General features: G+C 39.8%; 1 protein-coding gene and 1 non-coding gene across 4 annotated transcripts in view; both read left to right on the top strand.

Annotated features, from left to right (window-relative positions):
• LOC5564635 (unconventional myosin-IXa) overlaps nucleotides 1-25,111 on the top strand; it is a 220,670-nt gene that overhangs the window by 10,101 nt on the left and 185,458 nt on the right. The gene's annotated exons all lie outside the window — the stretch shown is intronic.
• Trnat-agu lies at nucleotides 23,496-23,567 on the top strand. The gene has a single exon. It is a non-coding gene; the product is annotated as a tRNA-Thr (tRNA).

Here is a 25,111-nt window from a genome sequence, read left to right as displayed (position 1 = left end):
TTTAAAATTGGTACAGCCATTTTTCAATTTATCAGAAAAATATGCCAACTGAAAACATCTGCTAAATATATCAACCAAGTAGATTTGACTTATATGGCGAGTCAATTTCCGCCTGTAGTTTTGAAGCGAAATAACTTGCTGCAAAATGCATTGAAAAGGCAAATAGGCAGCACACCAAACTGTGTTTCAACGGAATTATCCAAAATTTAAAAAACTCCAGTTTCAAATGACGAAAAAAGTTGTTGTTTTATACCCAATGAATGTTGATTCCAACGTGTGGGAGTGGCTCCCTCCAGATCATTACGATAAACAAAAAAGTTTGAATCTCTTTTAAGTTTGGATCCAGAATGCAAATAAGTTTCAGTACAATAACTGCTATATGTATGTTATTAGCTATTGGTAAATTTAACAGCTTGTCCTCTTTATTATTCAATAAACGAGCATTTCAATTCAAAATATTTAAAAGAATATGTAATCCAATAACAATTTTATTAGTAATTTTACACCAACTTGGACTACTTCAGCCATAGTGGTGGTTTTGAACATTGCATCAATCATTTGATGCAATTGTTCAGTTAGAGAAGCGATATCATTGGGAGACATGTTACTAGAAGTAGGAACATTTTCTGATGATTCTCCATTGATATTACAGTTTGTTTTTCCACCCAACATTTGATAAAGTAAAAGCTTGTATACAGAATATGCAAACAAGTCGATCGAACTTTCTGTGTTCAATTCGTTCAAACCAACATCGGGGGAAAAAAGCGATAAAACTGTGTCGAACCACAGTGAAACCAATATCACCTAGAGTGCCTGTAAATAAGAGTGACGTCATGTTCCAGTTTTGACAGGTCTCCTGCTCAATTGGAACGCGGATTTGTATGGAAATGACAGTTCGCCGCTGTTCCAATTTTGACATTGACGCCACTCTTATCTAGATCCACTCTGATATCACCTATCTATCTACACATCTATCCTATATCCATTACTATTCCGATTCCATTCACTGAACGGATCAGCAGCAAGCAAGCAGTAGCCTATCCACCACCGCCACCGCCCTCTTCATCGTCTTGGTCGTCTTTGACCAAGGGGAGAAAACAACCTCCGCATCAGGTTGCTGGCTGGCTGACTGGCTATCTCTCGCAATGCTTTTCACCGACCGCCGGACGACCACCACATAGTGATACAGCCCACAGACCTCGGTTGTGTGCGTGTAATCATCATCATCATCATCACCATCACCCTAATAATCATCATTGTGGGCTCTTCTGTCTGGAGTTGGCTCTCCCATGGAAGACAAAAAGACCCATTGATAATATGCGTGTGGTGTCTTCGTCTCTGTCATTGCACTGATCTTAAATTTCTACACAATCCATTTCTGGACACTTGAAATCGTCTAAAGAGAGGACGAATTAGTCTACAAATTAATCGTTCAATTTCGATTCCTGACATTATTCAGAGCTATTGTCGTTGTCGACTTCTCCAGTCCCCAAAAACAAGACAGATGACAGGTTGATGATGGAGAGCCAGTCGTCGTCCGTCAGTCAGCAGAATGGTTCCTGGTCTTGGTTTGTCGTCAGTCTTTGGTCGTTGGTGACCGCCGCGCCGTGTGGCAAGTTCGACATGCAAAACACACTCACACAGCAAAAGCGCGAGAAAGCACCAACACCTTCTCCCATCAATGAAATACTTTGGACCGAACGAAACTCCAACGCTGGCTGACTGGCTGGCCAAACACAGATACCCATAGAGACTGGAAGCAAGACACACTGTCAGCTACGGTTATTGTTGGTACTTTTGTTGTTGTTGCTATTATTGATGCCTGCTGGTATTGTTGTTATATATTGACACATCGCGACTCATAGCTGACGAACTTCTTGTTGACTGACTAGCCGTCGTCGTCGTTGCACGTATTATGCAGCTCTGCATGATGTGCATGGAATTGCATCTACACACAGTGGCCGATTAAAGGTCGGGAATCGAAACCTCTTCAATCAGATTTGTCTTGAAAATAATTTCTCGCTTGATTTATGTTCTCCCCCAAATCCATTGATAACCAAGTGTGTAGCTGGTTGTTTCTGAGCATACGAATGGATTTGCAAATTGAGAACTGTCCGCTCAAGCCGAAGTAGGCTGTCATTGAAATTTGTACGTGTCGTTGACGATTGTTACTAAAACATGTCACAATATCGAATTAAAGAAAATCAGTTGGTATTGCACTGATGCATATGAAAAAATATCAGCATACTTTTTGCATGTCAGCGCATATAGTGTTACTTTCCCGGATCAGTATGATCTATCAGGACTGAGAATTTGCACTTTGAAACTGCGAGCTGCTATGTCAACATGACTTCCAAAACGAATGACGGGCTACTTAGCCTTAACAGTTCCGAATACTATTATTCCGAACGCAACTGTATATACCCAAGCAAAGCTTGAAATCACATTAAAAACTAATTTTGATGCTGTGATGTTGCAGATTTCGATAACTCAGTTTGTTGTCGGTTAAACAGTAAACTATCAAAACTGAGAGCAGAAAAATGTTCCCAAAATTGAACCAAATTAAAAACTATTTCTGCTATCATTGAGAGCATATTGTGATTTCACTGAATTATAAATCTTTTGTTTAGAAGCTTGTGTCGGTTCACCTCAAAAAAACTGACACGAGGAGTGACGAAAATATTGCTCGTTGACTTTTTACGGTTTTGTTTCGTCGTGGTGTCTTTGTCAATCATAGAAGACAAAAAAATAACGATATTTCACGCGATGATTATGATTGTTTTTTCGTCATCGGTTAATGACGAAACTGATGGTTACCAACACTGCTCGTGACAATCCTAAATCTGTTCCACCTACATTTAGTGATATCTGCCATGTTAGATATTGGGAATTATATCTCCCATCAATGACATCCTCTAGGAACAAAGCATCAGCATACATAAATACTTATAAAAAGGCAATCCAAGGTTTCGAAGTGAAAATCGAACAAACTTGTTTTCGATAATTGTTTTAACCCGTAAAAAGGCAGGACGGACCTTAGATCACAAAAAAATGCTTCGATCTCAGTCAATAATCGTCGGAATTCATTTTTTTAAATTATGGGAAGGTGATAAGTGTACCTACATTTTGGGGAGTGACCCATCCCTTCATACCCCTTCCCGCTTTTTTTTTCGACCCGAAAAATTTTTTGCTTTTTAGTGTTTTCCTATATAATTTTACTTAACATCATGAAAACAAAAATGTTCTGCAGTTCTTCGTTCTATAAACTGGTCAAAATGATGAACTTAGTCCAAAGTAGGCATTTTTGACCATTATGGTCCTCCCGGAAGAGGACACCGGTGAGTCCGAATTTGTATAGAAGTGCTCCTGTAAAAATGGCTGCCTTAGGAAATCCTAAGGCTTATGTTTTTGGTGACGATGGAGGTTGACGCATCCCCCAATCCATCCCCTCCATGTTTAGCTTGATATTCTACGATTCTTTGCTCTGAACTATTTAAAATTTCGCTTACTACTGCAAAGATATGCATTCGATAGATGCCTTTGGAAGAGTGCGATTGCAATAGGAAACATCGCATTCGTTAGGGATTCTGTGATTTCAAATGGGTGAGGATCCTGAAGAAAGGAGGGATCCTGAAGAAATGGGTGAGGATTTGAAGAAATTACTAGGGATCCGGTAGACACTTTTAGGGCTACTATACAAATTTCAGGAAATCTCGCATAACAATTCTAAAGGGCCAATGTTTTGATACCATTCGATAGCATCTCCAAAAACCCACAAACTATGCAAACATTGTCAACATAATCAGAAAACTTACCGTTATTAATTCGATTTTCAAAACGGACCATAACCGCTTTATTCCAAATCATTCATTGGCTCCCTGCTCGAAACGGCCAATGATCGGTTCTCGCTCCATCAAGAGGGCCTACAATCGGAAAATTTCGCAAACTGTCATTGGCCTTAGCATGGTGAGAGGCAAATTACTCTCTCTTAATCATTCATTGAAAACCGATAAGGCCTATGTTTGGGCCAAGCACGCTAATAAAATTCAATTTGGCCAATAAAAAAGGCCCATGCCTTGTTGAAAATCAGAGTTTCATCACAAAAATCCCAATAGTTCAAACCATTGTGTTGAATGGATACCTTTTGAAATGTAGAATATAAGCATTCAATTGATTCTTCCTGAATCCTAAAATTTATATTCAAATCGCTGAATGCTATAAATAAAATCCAGAATATCTGTAGGACCACCAGCACTTTCTTGGAATTTCGTAATAATTATCATAAAACTTTACTCCCACTGCAGTTGGACAAATTCCAACAAATCCCTTTGGAATCGTAGATCCTCAAGATTTTGAATTTCTAATAATTTAAAAAATCCTTCAGGTTTCCAGATTTTAGTTTTAGAATTCCAATAAGATTCATTAAATTGCGGTCCGAATCAGTTTATTCCAGGAATTTTTAAATTTTTCTATAGAAATTATAGCAGTTTTACCGAAGGAACACCTTCTATAAAACCCGAAATTTCACCGTGCTTCAGCTGATTTTCTATAATTCCTATTGGAATCCTAAAAAATCTTCCAGGTTCCAAGGATTTTCACTAGAAGTGCAGGATTCCAATCGGATTCGCATGAGTTTTACAAGAAACCCCAAGAAATAATACCGAAATTCCAGGAGAAATGTTGCTGAAATCGCGGAATTCCCAATCGATATTTAAAAACTGCCGCCAACCCTATCAGAATTTCTTCAGAAATCGAAAGTTTTTAGCAAAATTTCATTATTCCTTTCAAAATTTCAAGATTTCTTTCAAAGCCGCTGGATTCTCTGCGGAGTCACAAGATTCTTTCCAAGGTATTCCAGAATTCCCACAAAACATCAGTATTTTCACCGGAATCCAAAAATTTTCACCTAAAATTTAAATACATTTAAAAACAACCAGAACTATTTATTTTTATTGAAATCCCAGATCTTCCATTGAAATTTCAGAATTTTTACCGGAATCCAAGGATTCCATCTGGATGCTCAGAAATCGCGTCGGTATTTCTGGCCATCAATTGGAATTTCACATTCTCACAGACTTTTTTTTTTTCATTCGAACACTTGTCCTAAAACCTGAATGCTTTCTGCAGTTTCCAACAAATCTGGGAATTCATACTAGAATCCCAGAATTTTCATGAAACCTAGAATTCATGAAGGAATCCTAAGGGTTACACAATTTTCAGAAATACCTCCAGAATCCTTCCAAAATTTCAGAGTTCCCACTAATAGCTTATAAAAACGAATATTTTGACATTATCGGCGTAAATGAGGAAATAGATTCCATCCAGGTAGCTGGGCAATTCATTCATGACAAGGATGAAGAGCAAAAGGCACAAATAGCTACCATGAGCTACCATAACTGACTGCTGCTGTATATATTGTGTGTATCCATCATCTTCTGGGAAGTTCTAGACACAAATCCAGCCAGATTAGTGGTTGTAGAGCATGTAAAACTTTTTTCAGGGGGTGACCCATTTAGCATGAAGGCGTTTCGCACGAAGCCTTGAAGCAGCGTTGCCGGAAGAGGGAGAGCTCACCGAAGCCCCTCTTGAGGAGTAGTGTCAAAGCAGTCATTACAACGCAGTGGAGGGTGCCATTGGGTTCGTTGAAAGAAATCGACAGAACGGTTGGTTCGACGAGGAGTGTCAGACGGTTTTGGACAAGAAGAATGCAGCGCGGGCGATTATGCTGCAGTAAGGCACCCGTCAAAACGTGGAACGATACAAACAGAAGCGAAGACAGCAAACCCATCTATTCCGGGATAAAAAGCGCCGCCTGAACGAGTTGGAGTGCAAAGAGATGGAGCAGCTGTATCGGTCTCAAGAAACGCGTAAGTTCTACAAGAAACTCAATGCCTCCCGCAAAGGCTTTGTGCCGCGAGCCGAAATGTGCCGGGATAAAAATGGAGGTATCTTGACGGACGAACGTAAGGTAATTGGAAGGTGGAAGCAGCACTACGATGAACACCTAAATGGCGTAGAGGATGAAGACCAAGGCAGCAGGATGAATGGCTTCATCAGTACGGCGGATGAGGGAGACGTGCCAACTCCCACAATAGGTGAAATTAAGGATGCTCAAGAACAACAAAGCAGCTGAAGCAGCTGGAGCAGCTCAAGAACAACAAAGCAGCTGGAAAGGATGGTATTAAAGCGGAACTTATTAAAATGGGCCCGGACAGGTTGGCCACTTGTCTGCACCGATTGATAGCCAGCAGGATCTGGGATACAGAACAGCTACCGGAGAAGTGGAAGGAGGGAGTAATATACCCAATATACCAAAAGGGTGACAAGTTAGAATGTGAGTACTATCGAGCGATCACCATTCTCAATGCTGCCTATAAAGTACTTTCCCAGATCATATTCCGCCGTCTATCGCCACTGGCAAGCAGATTTTTGGGAAGTTATCAAGCCGGTTTTGTGGATGGGCGATCGACGACAGACCAAATCTTTATGTTGCGGCAGATCCTCCAAAAGTGTCGCGAATATCAAGTCCCTACGCACCACCTATTCTTCGATTTCAAAGCGGCCTATGATACCATCGACCGCGAAGAGCTATGGAAGATTATGGACGAGAATGGTTTTCCCTGGAAACTGACTAGACTGATCAAAGCAACGATGGATAGTACTGTGTGAAGATATCGGGTGCATTATCGGACCCGTTTGAAACACAAAGGTCTTCGACTAGGCGATGGTCTTTTCCTGCCTCCTGTTCGATATTGCGCTAGATGGTGTTATGAAATTGGGTTGTAAAATGGTGAGTCGACAACCAGGAAGGAGCGTCCAACATAGCTCTGGTCCTCGCAAGTCCCTACCTCACGCTTCCACGGGTCTAACGATGACAAAGACCGCCAGCTAAGGGTTGCGTACTTAGCTGGTAGTGCAACCTGGGCACTGTTGTCCTTCTGACATCAGCTAGAGTGAGGGGGTGCGTCCCGAGCGTCTGTTCACCAGGAGGTGCGGCTCAAACAGCGTCTGTTCTGGTATCCAGCGGCTGAGTATGAAATGTTGTATCACGTCAACTAAACTAAGGTGGCAGCCCCATCAACGTGATGTAGGTAGCGCAACCCCGGTAAGGTAGCATACCGAATTTCTCACCTACCACGAAAAATGGAGAAAGAAGAAATAACGAACGATATTTTCGGCAACCGACCTGGCAACGAAATAAGGACTATGAATGGAAACTTGGTACCTGGAATGTCAGGACGTTAAATGAACCCGGACGAGCGAGCCTTTTGGCTCGTGAACTGCAGAAGGTTGGAGTGGGCGTGGCCGCCATTCAAGAAGTGCGGTGGCCTAGATCTGGAGAACGTGAATTCCGGGCGGTCGATCCCATCGCCAACACTACGTTCAAATATAACATCTACCACAGCGGCGGCGATAAGGCAGAACATGGTGTCGGTTTCATAGTGATCGGGAAGCAGATGAAACGTGTTATGAAGTGGAAACCGATTAGCGAACGAATCTGTGTACTGAGGATACGGGGCAAATTCTTCAACTACAGCCTGATCAACATCTATGCACCGACGAACGACAAACCTGATGACGTGAAGGACGCGTTCTATGAAGGCCTTGATAAGGCCTATGGAGAGTGCCCAAAACACGACGTGAAAATCGTCATCGGAGATGCGAACGCGCAGGTCGGAAGAGAGGACTTTTTCCGTCCGATCATCGGTAAGGAGAGTCTTCACTCCGTTACCAATGACAACGGCCTACGACTAGTGACTTTCGCTGCTGCCAGGGGGATGGCCATCAGCAGCACCTACTTTGCACGCAAGGATATTCGGAAGCACACCTGGAGGCATCCAAATGGTGATACTTGCAACCAGATAGACCATATTCTGGTGGATGGCCGACATTTCTCAGATGTCATCGATGTTAGGAGTTTCAGGGGTCCTAACATTGACTCGGATCACTACCTCGTTGTCAGTAAAATTCGAGCGCGGTTATCAACTGTAGCGAATTCAAGACCACAGCGAACAATGCGATTCAATATCCAGCGCTTCTCAGCAGACGGTGTTACAGCTGAATACCACCAAAAGCTGGACGAGCGGATAAGTGAGGTCAATGTGAGCGAAAACCTCAACAATCTATGGGATGCAATCCATGGAGTGGTGAGTGAAACAGCGCGAGAAGTGATAGGTACTGCTCGAAGACGCCCCAGAAGCGGATGGTTCGACGAGGAGTGCCAGAGGGTGACGGATGAGAAGAACGTAGCCAGACGTCGGATGTTAGTGTCTGGTACCAGGCTGAACAGAGAGCGGTACAGGGAAGCAAGATCAGCCGAAAAGCGAATCCATCGCAGGAAGAAAAAAGAGTTTGATGAGAACGTGATAGCCGAGGCGCAAAACTGTATGGAACAGAACGATATGCGACGATTCTATGAAACTGTCAATGGCGTGCGGAGAAAGTCAGCGCCGTCTCCCGTCATGTGCAACGACCGTGAAGGTAATTTGCTGACAGATAAAACGATGGTGGCTGCCAGGTGGAAAGAGCACTTCGAAACGTTGCTGAATGGAGGGAACGATAGAGCATCGGAGAACAGAATGAACATCGACAACGACGGTCAAGCTGTGGAGCCTCCATCTCTAGATGAGGTTAAGAAGGCGATTAAAGAGCTGAAGAACAACAAGGCTGCTGGGAAGGATGAGCTCCCGGCCGAACTTCTCAAGCACGGTAGTGAGCAGCTGCATAGAATAATTCACCATATTCTACTAAGGATATGGGAGGAAGAAGAACTGCCTGCTAGCTGGATGGATGGCCTCATTTGCCCTCTCTTCAAAAAAGGGCATAGATTGGAGTGCGCCAATTACCGAGGAATAACGCTCCTCAATTCGGCGTACAAAATTATGTCACGTATTCTGTTCAACAGATTGAGACCGCTTGAAGAGTCCTTCGTCGGCGAATACCAAGCTGGTTTTCGTGAGGGCCGATCGACGTCGGATCAAATGTTTACCCTGCGACAGATCCTCGATAAATTCCGGGAGTACAACTTGCAGACTCATCATCTGTTCATTGATTTCAAGGCGGCGTACGATTCAGTTAAAAGAAACGAGTTGTGGGAAATAATGATGGAACATGGCTTTCCGACGAAGCTGATTAGACTGATTCGTGCAACGTTGGAAGGATCGAAATCAAGTATACGTGTTGCGGATGAGATTTCCACATCCTTCGTAACCTTAGACGGATTGAAGCAGGGCGATGCACTTTCAAACCTATTGTTCAACATAGCGTTAGAAGGAGCAATAAGGAGAGCTTGCGTGCATAGGAATGGCACTATTATCACACGTTCGTATATGCTCCTTGGTTTTGCGGATGATATCGACATAATCGGGATTGATCGCCGAGCCGTGGAAGAGGCATACGTGCCTTTTAAAAGGGAGACAACGCGAATTGGGCTCAGTATCAATACCACGAAGACAAAGTACATGGTCGCTGGTAGACATCGTGGGCCCATAGGTGATGTTGGTAGTGAGGTGGTGATAGGTGGTGATATTTTTGAAGTAGTTGAAGAATTTGTGTACCTTAGAACTCTAGTGACTTGCGATAATGATGTTACCCGCGAGGTTAAAAGGCGTATTGCAGCTGCGAGTCGGGCTTTTTACGGACTTCGTAACCAGCTAAAGTCCCGCAGCTTACAGACGAAGACCAAACTCGCGTTGTACAAGACTCTAATTCTTCCGGTAGCTCTGTACGGCCACGAATCTTGGACGTTGAAAGAGGTCGACCGGAGAGCTTTTGGGGTCTTCGAACGTAAAGTGCTGCGAACAATACTCGGCGGTAAATTGGACAATGGCATCTGGCGGCGTCGCATGAATCACGAGTTATACCAAGTCTATAACGAAATGGATATTGTTAAGCGTATAAAACACGGCAGGCTGCGGTGGGCTGGGCATGTAGCTCGCATGTCGGAGGAACGTCAAGCTAAACTAATATTCAGCAGAGAACCAGGGAGAGGCCGTCGCCTCCGTGGAAGGCCGCGCACCAGATGGCTTTTTGCAGTTGAGGAGGATTTAAGGTCGCTTAACGTTCAGGGCGACTGGAAGCGATTGGCCCAGGACCGGGTCCAATGGAGAAGGCTTCTTCATTCGGCGTAGATTCAACGCAATAGCAAGGAATTGTTGCCCATCAAGTATCAAGTAAGTAAGGTGTTATGAAACAGGCGGGCTTCAACATGCGGGGCACGATCTTCAATAAATCCAGCCAGTTTATCTATTTTGCTGACGACGTGGACATTGTCGGAAGAACGTTCCAGGTGGTTTCTGAATAGTATACCAGGCTGAAACGTGAAGCAGACCGGGTTGGATTGAAGGTAAATACGTCGAAGACGAAATATCTGATGACTGGAGGAACCGAGCGCGATAGAGTTCGCATTGGCAGACGGAGATGAGTTCGAGGTGGTGGACGAATTTGTCTACTTCGGATCATTGATAACGTCGGATAACAACTGCAGCAGAGAAATTCGAAGACGTATCATTGCCGGAAGTCGTGCTTACTACGGACTCCACAAGACCTGGCGGTCTGGTAAACTTCAGTTCCGTACTAAGTGTACCATGTACAAGACGCTGAACCCAGTATCCAGAAAGTCGCCAAAGCTGGAAGGGTACGATTGGCGGGACACGTTGTGAGAATGCCGGACAGAAATCCCGCAAAAATTGTGTTCACCTCGAATCCGGCCGGTACAAGACGAAGGGGAGCGCAACCATCTAGCTGGTTTGACCAAGTGGAGCAGGATCTTGGAAGTGTAGTTCGGTCGAACCTGAATCGGGTTGGGGTTGAAACTGTGATTCAGAACGGGTTTCGCCAGTTCCAACCTAGGTTTAAAAACGAATTCGACATAAGTAACGTTTCGCACGAGTTTCTTTACTTCGTTTGCTTGAAGGTCAATCGGGCTTATAGTTGTCTCCGCAATTTTCACATACATTTTTTTTGTATCTTCTTCCACAGAAGAGAAGTTCTTAGCGTGGGTTTAGATAGCCGTGGTGGTAAACGTGCAGCTATTTAGCAAGAATAGGGGTCGTGGGTTCAAATCTCACCAGTCAAAAATCTTTTCGTGAAGCAAATTTTCTCGACTTCCCAGGGTATATAGTGTAACTTCGTACCTGCCACATAATATACATACACTCCCGTGCAAAAGTTTGGGTTCACCCCCTCAAAAACATACAAAAGTGTTCTGTCCGTATCTCTGTGATTACACGTCCAATTTAAATTTTTTAAGCCTCATTCGAAAGGCAAAGAGTTATTCTTACTTCGTATGTATTTTTTCCAAAAACATTTTTTCAATTTTGTATACTAAATTTGTACTTAATGTTGTGAAATTTTACAAAAAACACACTGAAAAATCATATCTAATTTCCTTAGTATTGGGTCGATCAAAATTTTAAATCAAAGTGTCATTAGAATCGTTATATTATATTCTTTGAAAAGACCCCACGAAATTTTGGCAGAAAAATCTTTAAAGTATTCAAAATCAATGAAACTGTCAGTCAAGTCATCGTGCAAAAGTTTGGGTTCACCCCTCAGTATGATGCAAATCGTGCATAAGTTTTGATTCACCTGAGCCACATGCACATCATTTTTGTCCGATTTTTCAACCGATTTTAATAGTTTAAAGCTTTTTTGAGCGCAAATAATGGCGCGTATATTATTGGTTTGAAATTTCACAGATTTAAGTAAGTTCAAGTGAACCCAAACTTTTGCACGATACTCCATACTGAGGGGTGAACCCGAACTTTTGCACGATGACTTGACTGACTGTTTCATTTATTTTGAATACTTTTCCGATTTTTCCGCAAAAATTTCATAAGTGCTCTTCAAAGAATATAAGATTACGATTCTAAAGACACCTTGTTTTAAAATTTTGGGTGATCTAATGCTGAAGAAATTAGTAATGTTTTTTCAGTGTGTTTTTTGAAAAATTTCACAACTTTAAGTACAAATTTAGTATACAAAGTTCGAAGAATGTTTTTGGAAAAACACATGCGAAGTAATAATAACTCTTTGCCTTTCGAATGCGGCTCAAAGAGTTTGAATTGGACGTGTAATCACAGAGATATGGACTGAACACTTTTGTATGTTTTTTAGGGGGTGAACCCAAACTTATGCACGGGAGTGTATCTCGCGCTTAGTATCATACAGATGTATCTACAGTGATCAATTTCTCTTCATCGAATTCTCTTTGGATTAGTACTGGAAATTCTATCGATTTTGGAACATATTTTACGATACAGTATGACGAAGGACGATGAGAACTTTCTATTAAACTTAAAATATTAGTCAAAACATTATCCCGGCCAAGTAAATTGCTAAAGGAAAAATCGATTTAGAGAAATCGATCGCTACAGTTACGCCCTTATGATACTGAACGCGAGACGTGCGAAAATTATCAAAGAAAGCTCTCAGTCAATAACTGTGAAAGTACTCATAAGAACACCAAGCTGAGAAGCAGGCTCTGTCTCAGTGGAAACGAAACGACAGAGAGGAGAAAAAATGTCATTAGCGTGAAAAGAATTTCCACGATTCATGTATTGAGCAACTATGCGAACATTTTTGGTACCTTGGCCTCACTGTTTGATCCTATGGAACAAAGTAAGATTCTGAAAATTATGTTCACGATTCCATAAGCTTTGTTTTTTTTTTCCAAAGCTTTTAACATTTAGAGCACTTTTGTTGAAGTTCTCTGGTTAACTCTGTAAAATGGAAATAATCATTTATTTTACTTTTGAGCTTTTTAAGTGCTATTTAACTATTTAAAAGACATTTCAAGACCATTCTGTCGTTGCAAGTGATAAATTTTGCCTTGTCCAAGATGTTTGATAAATCCATCAAACTCAAAAATTCTAACCACGATAGGCGACAACCTTTGTTTCCTGACTTGAATCGATGACCCTGGGTTAGCGACTACAGTGCACAAAAGGTAAAACATTGCACTGCACAGATTGCACACAACTTTCCTATCGCCAACGACTGTCTTCTACAGCCTAAATTCATCCGCCTGACCGCTTGGTGGCGCTGCTGTTTGGTTACGTTAGCATATTCCCCTCTTTCCAGTTTCTTATTGTTATGGAAGTGTATTATTTATTCCCACTGGTCGCGGCGAATGCGACTGGCTTTCTTTCACACACTGGACTGGATGGTTTTTTCGTCATTCAAGTGTCTCCCATGCAAAGATAGATAACCAAACCACCCAGTGCAGAGAACAAGTCTCAGTTGGTCACTAGCTGAAACTAAGCGCCACACCACACCACGCAAAGCCTTATTTGTAGGTGATTGTAAGCTCGGGATTCGTGTGGGGGCGAAAACTGTTGCTGGGACCAGACAGGACAGCAGGTTGAAGCGCCAATTCAAAGTCGCCGCTTGTCGTTTGCATTTCCTGTGGCCGCCAGACACTGGAAAAGACTGACGATCAGCGGAATATCAATTGGGTTCTTGTGCCGATTTTAGATTAGGCACCTATGTACAATGATGGCTTAAGAACTGCATTGATTTTTGATGAACTTGAGACAAACTGAATCGGATGCAAAGAGTAAGATGGGACAAATGTTCAATCTTAGTGGAATAATCAACATTTCTAGAAAAAAAAAACGGTTCTAAAAAAACCGCGCAGTACATCACTTACTTTAATTGAATAATTTGTTGGAAAAAACCCAGCAGACATTCTTTTCATGAAGATGCAAAATACTTCAAAAATACTTGCATGGTGGATGCATGAAAGTATTTTTCGGATGTATCCCTGAAAAAAAATCATGTTACAGGATTTTCTCAGATTTCTGCAGTTCCTGGAAGAACTAATGGAGGAATCTGAAGAAACTCCGGGTGGTATCCCTGGAACTATTCTTGAAGAAATGCTAAGAAGTATTTATAGTTGAATTACTAGAGAAATATATGGATGAATGACTTGAAAAATTTCTGACAAAAAAAACTGATGGATTACTTGTGAAAATATCTGGTCGAATACTTAGGAATATTTATGGAGGAATTTCAGGAGCGATTCATGTAGGAATTCTTATGTAATTCAAATCCTCAAATAGTTACTGCAGAAACTCTGGAGGTATTCCGGGAGCAATCCCGAAATAAACTTCAAGAGGCATTATCGACATGTTTCTTAATGAAATTTGTAGAGGAATTCCTGGAGAGTGACCAGTTGTTTGTATACTGATGGCCCTCAGCACTCATGCAATACCATTCAATCAAATATCAATTTAATGAATGAACTTGAACGTAATCTTCTACGTCCAACATTCAATAAACTACCCATACTCTGTGCATACATTGTTGCAAAACCTAGACCGTATACGCTTCAAAACGTCCGCTCATGTCGATCTACACATACACCAGTCGACCTCATCATGAATGATCATCTTGCAGAGCTTCCGGCCGTACGAAGTACGCTATATAGTTCATATTACAATTTACGTACATCACGCAATCGTCGAGGAATTTTATCTACTTTCCCCGCAGACCGCAGACATGGGCATCGCATGTAAACTCGAAGCTCCTAACACAGCTCGCGATCATTTTGCTAACTGACAGCTTATTTATCTCGGGTATCCTATCCGATCGAACGACGATCAAGTACGAGGGTGGGCTATTTCGCATAAATACGTATCACATAAGGACGTTCTTCTTCTTGGCATTAACGTCCCCACTGGGACAGATCCGGTTACTCAGCTTACAGTTCTTAGTTCTTAGCACACAGTTATTAACTGAGAGCTTTCTTTGCCAAAGTTGCCATTTTCGCATTTGTATATCGTGTGGCAGGTACAATGGTACTCTATGCCCTGGGAAGTTAAGGAAATTTCCATTACGAAAAGATCCTGGACCAACAAGGAATCGAACCGAGACACCTTCAGCATGGCTTTGCTTTGTAGCCGCGGCTCTAATCACTCGGCTAAGGACGTTCCTAAGAACTTTAAGCGTGGACGTTTCGCATAATGAACATTTGTCATAGTGAGAATCATACGCCTTCTTCAAAACGCCTTCTTTAAAATGATGTATGCTCTTGTACGAAACTGCTTTATGTGAAATGGGCCTGCCCTATCAAGAACGACGACTCATCGAGATATGCGTAGCGCTAGGCGTAGATACCTACCTCAAAAGTTGATCGCAATTCGCGCTTGGCATCTTGACTCAGATTTAGGATCTCCAATCATCATGTGACTTACCTCTCGCAGTCTCGAATTTGTTGTTGTTGTTGATGTGGCGGGATCAATTCTTTTTATAGCACCCCCTTCTTCAAAGGTGGTGCTGCTTGCTTGCTTGAAGTCGTATGATCGCGCGCATCCCATGAGAGGTGAAAAGTGGTTCACATTATTTTCCACGAGCGATTCGAAAGTGATAATTCAGACGCCCACCTCTCGCCGTCATCATCTTTCTCCTCTCAACAACCAAACGCTATTGCGTTTGGCCCACTCGAAAACAAGTGAGTGATTTAGAAGCATAGGCTGCTGCGCGGTGTAGTATCCAATGTTCCTTCACCGACTAAAATGTGCAGTACCTGCCATAAGTATGGGATCGAATCGCCTAGTATTGTAACGCTTCAGTTGAATATTGCAGCAACCCCAAAAAAAAAAATAGCATTACCTGAAATGATGCTATGATAATTACTATCTACAATGTTGCAGTCTTCAGAAAAGTTGTTCAGAAGCCTTAAGACATTCTCAGAGTATATTTCTTCAAGAACAACTTTGCTACTACGTGGCGCTAGTGTATTTATAAATCATATTTATAAAATGCCAGAGTAGCCTGTCACTAACGCTTTTAAATGTTTCTCCGAAACACTAAAACGTACATCTTAGAACACTACAATAGTTTATTTTTATGTTAGAAAATTACAACTGCCATTTCGAAATAATAAGAAAATCATACAATAAAACACTACAACAGTAGAATATTCGAGACCTTCTCTTCGATTAGTAGAATATTGAAGAACTCATTTATTAAAACTCGTTTATTAAAAGCAAGATAAATATGAATAAAATGAGAATACTTTGCATATTCAAGTTGCTTGAGAGTTTTATTTCCTCATTTAGATTTGTTTCTGAAACTTCGTGAAGAGATGAAAAATAAAATTTGTGTAAGCAGAATTTTGCTAGATACACTTAACTTTATTTTGAAGAACACTGAGGAAAGCAAACGTAAGACTGTCATAAGATTTGCTTATGGAATTACGACACAAGAAAAATCTTTGAAATTCATAAGACCATCGTATGGATTTCGGCAGATGTTGTTTCCATAATACACCTCGAAGGAATTTCGTAAGATGATCTTATGAACCAGCATTGACTTGATAACAAAATCCATAGATAGTCTTATGAATTACGTTCTGATCCATTCTTGGTTCCATAAGACTGTCTTGTGTAATTTGAGCTTTAGATTATAAATTTCAATGAATGAATAATACTAATCCGCGTTGAAAAATAGGTTAACCAACTTGGGAAAATCAAATTTTCATCCATTTTGTCGTGTCGCAATTCGATTAAAGCACTTTACTGTAAGCATTAGAATCGATTTGCGATACTACAAAATGGATGAAAATTCGATTTTCTCTAGTTGGCTAACCTATTTTGAACGCGAAGAAGTATATTATAGCAGCGAAACATTAATGAGAAAAGTTGTGAAGAACGCCTGAATTGGTGCAGGTTTACGTTAGGGGCGGATTAATGGATGAGGGGGGTTTGTGATTTCTTACGCGTCATACAAATTGTTTTGAATTTTCAGTCAAAAATCTTATTCTTTGGATCCAATTCCTTAATATGATCGAAACAAAGTGTTAGTTACAGCGGAATCGATGATAAATAGAAAATATTTACCCTTTGATGCATTAGAAACGGAGTCAGCCAGCGACAAATCAGCAAACACGTCCATTTCGGAAGCCATATTGAATTTCTGATAGTGAAATGGCTGTACCGAAAAAAATTGCCTCACGTGGTTCTTCACAATGATGAACAATGGGGTTCATAAGCGTTCTTATGACATTGACAATTGATTGTTATGAAAAAATTACACTTGTCTTATGAATCTCAATCTCGTCGAATGAAATACGCAAGTGTCTTATGAACCAACAAAAAAATAATAAAAAACGCATTCATTAGTGTGATCTTATGAAAATCATGCGAGATTTTTGCCTCAGTGAACTTTCTGGAACTTCTATTTCTATTGAAAGTGAAGCAAGTTTTGCAGAAGAATATTGGAAGTACAGTAAACTCTACACACTCTATATTGAAGGGACCATCGAGTTAGGGAGGAATAAATTTATAAAACAAACTAGTGCAAATGTGATCCAAGAGATCATCGATGTGGCCATGAAAACCAACTTTTCCCATAGTTTTTTCTAACTTGATATCGGAACAATACATTAATGAGAGTAGTTTGTGAATGATGAAGCAATTTGGTTCAGCCGTCTTTAAGTAATGAGCATTTATGTTGCTGGTATCACGCTGGCCAAATAAAAATTTTGAAAATTTCAAAAAACCTCATATCGTAATTTTCAAATATCTCTAAAAATACTTAATCAATTTGTATGATTTTTTCAGAGCAGCTCCTTATTACATGGCATTGTTTAGCCCACATTTTATATTTTCGAAAAGTTGACGTAAAACAAAATGGCCGCCTAATACATTTTATATGGAAAAGGTCGGTCCTTCAAGAAACATCAGAATATCTTTAAAAACAGATCCCAAATCAACAATATCGATACGAATTCTTGAACTTAAAGAGTTTTTTTTTAAATTTGTGGAAAAATGGTGCGAAAATACCAAGAAAGAAAAAAGTTATCGCGATTTGATTTTTTTTTGTGGTGGAAAATGAAGCTGACGGTAGAATTCTCCCTCTTCTTACATTTCTGGAGGAAAAGTTCAGGATCTCCGCTGCTAGTGTTTACTTCAGAGATTTCTTCTGGAATACTTTCAGATACACTTTTAAGGGTTCCTCGAAGAATTTCTCAAATTCTTGCAGAAATTTGCTCAGAAATTCTTCCATCGATTTTCCAAGGGATGTTTAGAGGAATTTCGACAGAATATGCTCCATAAAATGCTTGAGCACTCCAATGCTATTCCCTCCAGTAATTTACACAAGAACTATTCCAGGATTTCCTCCAGAGATTTTTCCACTAAATGTCCCACCGATTTCTCCAGTTGTTTGTTACTCTAACAGATCTTCTTTAGATCCTAAAGTAGCTCCTTCAAAAAAGTTTACAGATAGCACTGCGGAACACGTTTTTGTCTCAAGCGTCAAAATACCGCTATTTACTTAATTAAGTGTTGCTGAATCCATTACCGTTTTCAAAAATATCATAGCACGTCTAGTTTTTGAAATATTGGCTGTTGAAATTGCAAAATTTGACTATATCATCCAACTTGCATGCAAGTTTGGCAGCTTGTATGGCAATTTATTTGCAAAATTTGCCACAAATTTAAACCAACAATACTTATCAGCAAAGTTCATAATACTTTCGATGCTCAATTGTTATTTTTTGATGTTTTAGAAAAGTATTGTATTTTGCCATAAGAGAATCGGAAAGTTTTGTATGGAGGGAAAAATCGATTTAATATAAAATTTATCGAGCAATTTCCACCATTCTTTTTTCTGAAATGAAAGTTGAAGTCCTATTTTGCATGCTTGCTGGATTAGACAACATTTTTTTTATAAATTTTAATTTAAATTTCATATAAACATCAATTAAACCAGTGTTTTATACAACTTTGGCGACCTTTAGCTAAAAATTGTGACGTATAGGAACATTTCTGAAAACGGCATCAGATTGAGTGACCCCAAATCTACTAAGAGACACATAATTTAATCTTTGAGACACGCAAAAATGTCATTTTTGTTGCGCTGTGTAGTTATTTTACAGTTTTTGGTGATTTTCGTTTGGGTGGTTTTTATACAATTGTTATCTCTGTTCAAAAATCCTCCAAAACTTTCTTAAAAAGTCCATACGTTCTTTCACACATCATTGCAGCAGTTCATAAAAAATTCTACAAAAAATCCATCAGAAATCAGAGAGGGGTTTTCCTAAGCTACAAAGTAAAGCTACGCTGAAGATATCTGAGTTCGATTAGGATTGCTCCAAGAATTTCTCAAGAAATTCTTCCGAAGATTTCCCCATGATTGCCTACAGCAATCACATAAGAAATAACCTCCAGAATTCATCCAGGGATTCCTCAAAAAAAAAAAAAAAAGTGTCAAACAATCCTGTTTCAAAGATTTTTTTTTTTGAATTTTCTGGAATTTTATTACATAACAATCATTTAATTGAACCATATAATACGGGTGATATTGGGAGGGTGCATCAGGGCATCTTTGAAGTTACAGCTGGACAATGGAGTGGAGTGCCAAGCGGAGTCAAGGGTTGAAGTGACCGTAACATTCTTGTAGATGGGTTCATCTATCCCAAGTTGTAATGGATTTGACGCGCCCTTCTTATAACAAACCATCCCGTGGATAACTTGACAGGTATTGCAAATTTCATTATACCTTCCCTTGAATCATATTATTGGAAGGAGATTCACTATTTCCCGCGGGCTTCGCGTAAGTGTCTCTGCTTACGGGTCCGCCGCACCCCATTTTGGCCCTTCATACAATGGTATGTTGAATTCAGATTGATAATGAAAATTGACTGTACTGTTAAGTGGAACCGCATGCAGAGCAAGACTCAAGCTAGGATGGTGGCTACCTACATACATCCATACATATATACAATTTTTTTTTAATTTTCTGGATGGATCCCAGTAAAAATACATGGATGCATTCTAGAAGAAATTCCTGTCTAGAGGAACCTCTAGGTAAAAAAATGAAGAAATCTCTGTAAAATTTCATGGAGGAATCCCTAGAAGAATCCTTAACAGGAACTTATAGAAGAATCTCTGGTTGAATATCTAAAAGAAGCACTGGAAAAAAACTAGAAGAACACCCGGAACTATTTTTAGAAACCCATGGATAGAGTTTACCAGAGTAATCTTTTGGTGGAGAAATCTCAGGAGGAATCCATATTGATAAAGAACTACCTGGGTAAATTGTTGAAGGAATCCTTGAAGGCATCCCTGGAATAATGGTTGTAGAAATTGCCAAATATGTGGAAAAACATTCTGGAAGACTTCCTGTAGAAATCGTTGAAGGACTCCCTGGAGGTGTCGCTAGAGAAATTCCTGGACTAATGGAATGGATTTTTATCAGAACCGTTCTAAAAATACGGTTGTGATCGAAAGTTCTTCCTAAAGACATTCTTGGAGAAATTACTGAGAAAATTTCTATAAAGAATCCCTGAGATTTCGCTACTGCAGAGATTTGAAGGAATTTATGGAAAAACTCCTGGAAGAATCTCTGAATGAATCCCTTAAAAATCTCTGGAGACATTATTCGAGAGATCCATGAGGAATTTAAGAATAAAATCCTGGAGAAATCCTCAAAGGAATTCCTGGAGTAATTTATAAAAAAATCTAAAAGTTAAAAGAAGTTTTTGAATGACGGGGTTGGTGGTCTAGTGGCTACCGCTTTTGCTTCATAAGCAGAAGGCCATGGATTCAATCCCAGGCCCGTCCCTTTCCTCGTACTTTGTTGTTGTATCTTTCACTTGCTTCTATCTACCACACTCATTATGTCACAGTTGTTCTCCCACAGCTCATATAATTTGCTAGAACCCGAGATCAACAGAAATAAACCGTTTCCCTACGCTCCAATTCTTTCATCATTATAGCACGCCTTTCCTTACGCCTGATACATAGGCAGTCTGCTTAACCAAACTAGCAAGCCTCTCTGCCACAAAAATTACCCCACCCCTTCACCCTTCCCGCATGGACTAGCGTAGACGCAGTGGTATATACGGTCGGACTACCGTGGGATCCAGTTGAATGCATCATCAATTCCTTCCCCTTCCCCTCATTGGGACGTGGCAGGCATTATTGTTGCCTAAAAATTGAAGATCACCAGCACTTATACACTGAGGGTGTCTGTTAATCCCAAGCAGTCATATCTGGTTGGTTCCTTGTGTGAGTGCAGCTGATCTGGCGATAATGGAGTAGCAACCACGGGCGGCCAATCAAGCTCAAGCATTAAGTTAGAAGAAGTTTTTATAGTGTTTGATGAAATGAAGTACTTGAGGAAACCCTTGATGGTATTCTAAATGAATTTTTAGAAGGATTTCAGAGAGAGTTTGCGCAATAATCGAAATGAATGAAATCCCTAGCGAAATTCACATATTTTTCATTAGTCATTATTCATGTATTTAGAACATTCGATCGAATCAATAGGAGAGAATTTTGATGATTTTTGAAAAATTTTATATGAGAAAATGTAGTATTCATCATTAAGGTCTTTTATCTACTGAACAATATTTCTTCGGGCTGTTTGTAGTTGATTGATGAATTATCACCCTTTTGATTATGAAGTAGACCTACAACAGTATACAAAGTATTCCACTTTCTCAGAAATTTCTTGAAAGGTAAGTGTTGCAAGTCATTCCGCGCAGGAGTATCTTATTGAAAAGTTGTTGCTACAATTTCGTAAAATAAAATGCGGTGTATTATTATTTATTAGTTAAAAAATACATCATGTAATTTTGTACATTAAAACCCAATGATTTTAAAAGAAAGCTTCCAAAGTGTCTTTCAATAATTCCTCAATGCCTCTATCAGCTTTCCCTCCACCAGTGATTTTTTCTTCAATTCTATTAGTAATTCATCCAAGTATTGCTCAGGAGTTTTACCAAAATTTCTCCCAGGTTTTCCTCAACCAATTTCTACTAAAAAAAATCCACAAATTTATTATGGCTCCTTCCGAGATTTCCTACGATTTCGCTTGAAAAATGTTTTAGAATTTTACAAAAAATATTGTATCTTAGCTGGGACAGAACCTACTTCTTGACTTAATTTTGTGTAATATATCATACAACATTTTTCCTAGAACTAATCCAGATTACGAGAATCTATTTTAAGAAATCTTTAAGGAATTTATGTTGGTGTAGGATTTGCTGAAATAATTTATTCAATGAGGAGATCCTATAGGCTTCAAGGAAACAATAGTGGATTCATCCGTAAAAAAATATATGTTGAGAAATTCATGTGTTTTTTGGAATCAAAAGAAACACTTTTAGGAATTGAGTGCTTTAAGAAAAGGTATGAACTTTGTAATCCGTTAACGTTCAAGAGTCCATCAAAGTTATGATCAAAACTTCAAAAGCAGGTTCTTTGTTCAAAACTGAAATTAGCTCGTAGAAAATGTTCTCACTGTGTTTTGGTCGCAAAGAATAAAATACAGTGAACACAACGTAAACGTTGTCGATTTCAAACGAAAAAATGGGTGTCTGGGTGTACCTTCCTTCTGTTAATTCGCAATAAGATCTTAGGAAGACTTTGACCTTCATTTGTAAAACATCCATTTTCAGGGGACCGCTTAATCTTTGGAAAACGTCAATATTTCAAACAGGTTCGGAACCACTGCCATAAGGAATCAGAACAAGTTTGTTGAAGATCGCAACATTTCGGGTTTTTCAGGATGTTTCATCACATGGGTAAAGGTCTGCGTACACTGTTGGAATTTGAATTTGAAACTTGTAGGGGAACTGTGGGTAAAATGAACAGGGGGGGTAAAATGAACAGGTTTGTGTTTTACGGTAATTATGCTACAAATCTATGCAAAATATAGCACAATCCTTAATCCTCAGACTAAGGAACTATTTCGACAACTCTAGCGCGATCTAGAACTGTCAAAAGCTGGAATGATGTAAATTTTCACTCTTGAAATTTAAGGTTTTTATGACTAAAATCATCAAAAATTTATGGAACTGCGTAGCACATTATATCTTTGAAGTATTTTTGATAAGTAGACGGAAATTATAAGTATTTTTGTCTTCTGAATCCTTAAAACAAACGATTTGAAAATCTTGATTCTTTGGGGGTAAAATGAACCACTCGAGATGGGGGTAATATGAACACCATGGCAGAGCAAATACTTCTGGATTTTATTTCAGATGTCGAGAGTTTTCCAGAGAAAATAAAAAGACAGACATGGACAGTCATCCAAATGGTCGCGGCTAAACGTTCCATCGAATCCGGAATGTCTGTGAGATCTTTATTGAGCATGTACCAGATGCCGAGAATCGTGCCGCAACCCGTTCAATTTGAATGGTGTTCATTTTACCCCCACTACATGTTCATTTTACCCCCAGCATGTGTTCATTTTACCCCCAAGTATATGTTCATATTACCCCCGTTACATGTTCATTTTACCCACAGGTTTGGAACATTGACTCTATGGAAAGAAATTTTCAAAATTATAATAATGTTGATAAACATCTATTTCCATCACAATATTTCAACTTGTTACATTGCATTGACACCCTTCTTCAATTCTGTGCAATTGAAAATGAATCTGACAGCTTCATAAGCAAGAAAACATGAAAACTGCTTAGGGTGTTCATTTTACCCCCAGTTCCCCTAACCTTCTGAGTTGTTGGGTCGCCAAGTGGCTCGGTAGCTTAGTAGGTAAAGCACTCGTCTAGTATACAAGAGTTGTGGGTTCAAATCCCACCTGAGCAAAAGGTTTTATTTTTTCATAATTTCACTAATAAGTTATCCATCTTTACCACGTGTAATGAGATAAATAATTTGAAAAAAAAAAAATCTAGATTTAAGCATTTGATGGGTTGCAGTACTTGATGAAGCGTCTCCATACTTATGGTGGATAATGTTTGTACGTATGAAGGCACCTACTAACCATACGGCAGCCGTTTCCATTTCCAAGTGGAAGCGCTGTCGGCTTACAATTTGTAACAGTTTTAACAGCGCGCTTTATAATTGGTAATTGACTGGAAGTTTATTGCCATTAGTAGTGCTTGCTAGTCATCAACCCGAAAGATCTCTCCTTTATGTGGTGGCCCCCTGGAAAGGGGTTAGGTAGTTAGTTAGTGCTATCTTCGCATCATGTATCGAATGCTCGGTCCATCGACGTTTAGGATGATCGTGGTGAGCAAAAATGTTCATTCTCGCTGTTGTCTATGGCTTTCCCATCGAAGAGGTTGATTATAGAGCGAATTGCGCTGCATAAAATATTGGAGGGAAATAAAATAGTCCGATACGATGTGCCGGCGAAAACGAGAAGAGATGACCCTCTCATATTAGTTGGAATGCAATTTTATAATCAGAGAGTTTTTCTTGTAGGTTTTATGTATGTATGTATGTATGTAGGTAGCCACCAATCCTTGCTTGAGTCTTGCTCTGCATGCGGCTCCACTCAACAGTAAGGTCAAATGTTATTACCAATCTGCATTCAACATATCGCTGTATGAAGGGCCAAAAGGGGGGTGGCGGACCCGTAAGTAGAAACACTTACGCGAAACCCGCGGGAAATAGAGAATCTCCTTCCAACCATATGATCCAACAGATTGAGTATTAGAATTTGCAATACTTGTCGAGCTTTCCACGGAAAGGTTTGTTAGAAGAAGGGCGCGTCAAATCTTTTACAACTGTTGGAGAGAAAAGTACTAGACGCGAACGACTAACACTTTTCCTCCTGACTCCGATTGGCACTCCACTTCATTGTCCAGTTGTAAATTCAATGATGCCCTGATGCTCCCTCCCTCCCCAAATCATGATAAATTCAATTATAGTGATATGTTATATAGTACAACAGATTATAATGTATATAATAATATGATAATAAAATATGAAAATAAAATAGTAGCAACAATAAAATATGACGCAGTCAAACAGCATCTGAGTGCATGCAGTATTATATCGGCCGACATATATTTGAATATTTGTCATACTGATGATATTAGGCTGGCCGAGGGAAGAATGATAAAAATAAACAAATAATTTGAACAAAAAAAAGCGATTTGTAAATAAAGTTGCCGGATACATCAAAAACAAAATTCCAGCTTCCATATGTTTAGGGAGGATAAACAAAATAATATTACATCAGACGCTTCGTTTCATTCGCTGTAGCCTACTGTAGTAAACAAGGACAATTACATTAAATTCATTGTAGCAGCATGTAGTGCAATGATGTTACGGCATATTCCCCTAGACTCCGGCTGACACCCTACAACATCGTCCATCTGTGACATCTCTGATGTCTTAAT

Source organism: Aedes aegypti, chromosome 3 (assembly GCF_002204515.2).
Source record: "Aedes aegypti strain LVP_AGWG chromosome 3, AaegL5.0 Primary Assembly, whole genome shotgun sequence".
Lineage (NCBI taxonomy): Eukaryota > Metazoa > Arthropoda > Insecta > Diptera > Culicidae > Aedes > Aedes aegypti.
This window is presented reverse-complemented; position numbering and strand designations above follow the sequence as displayed.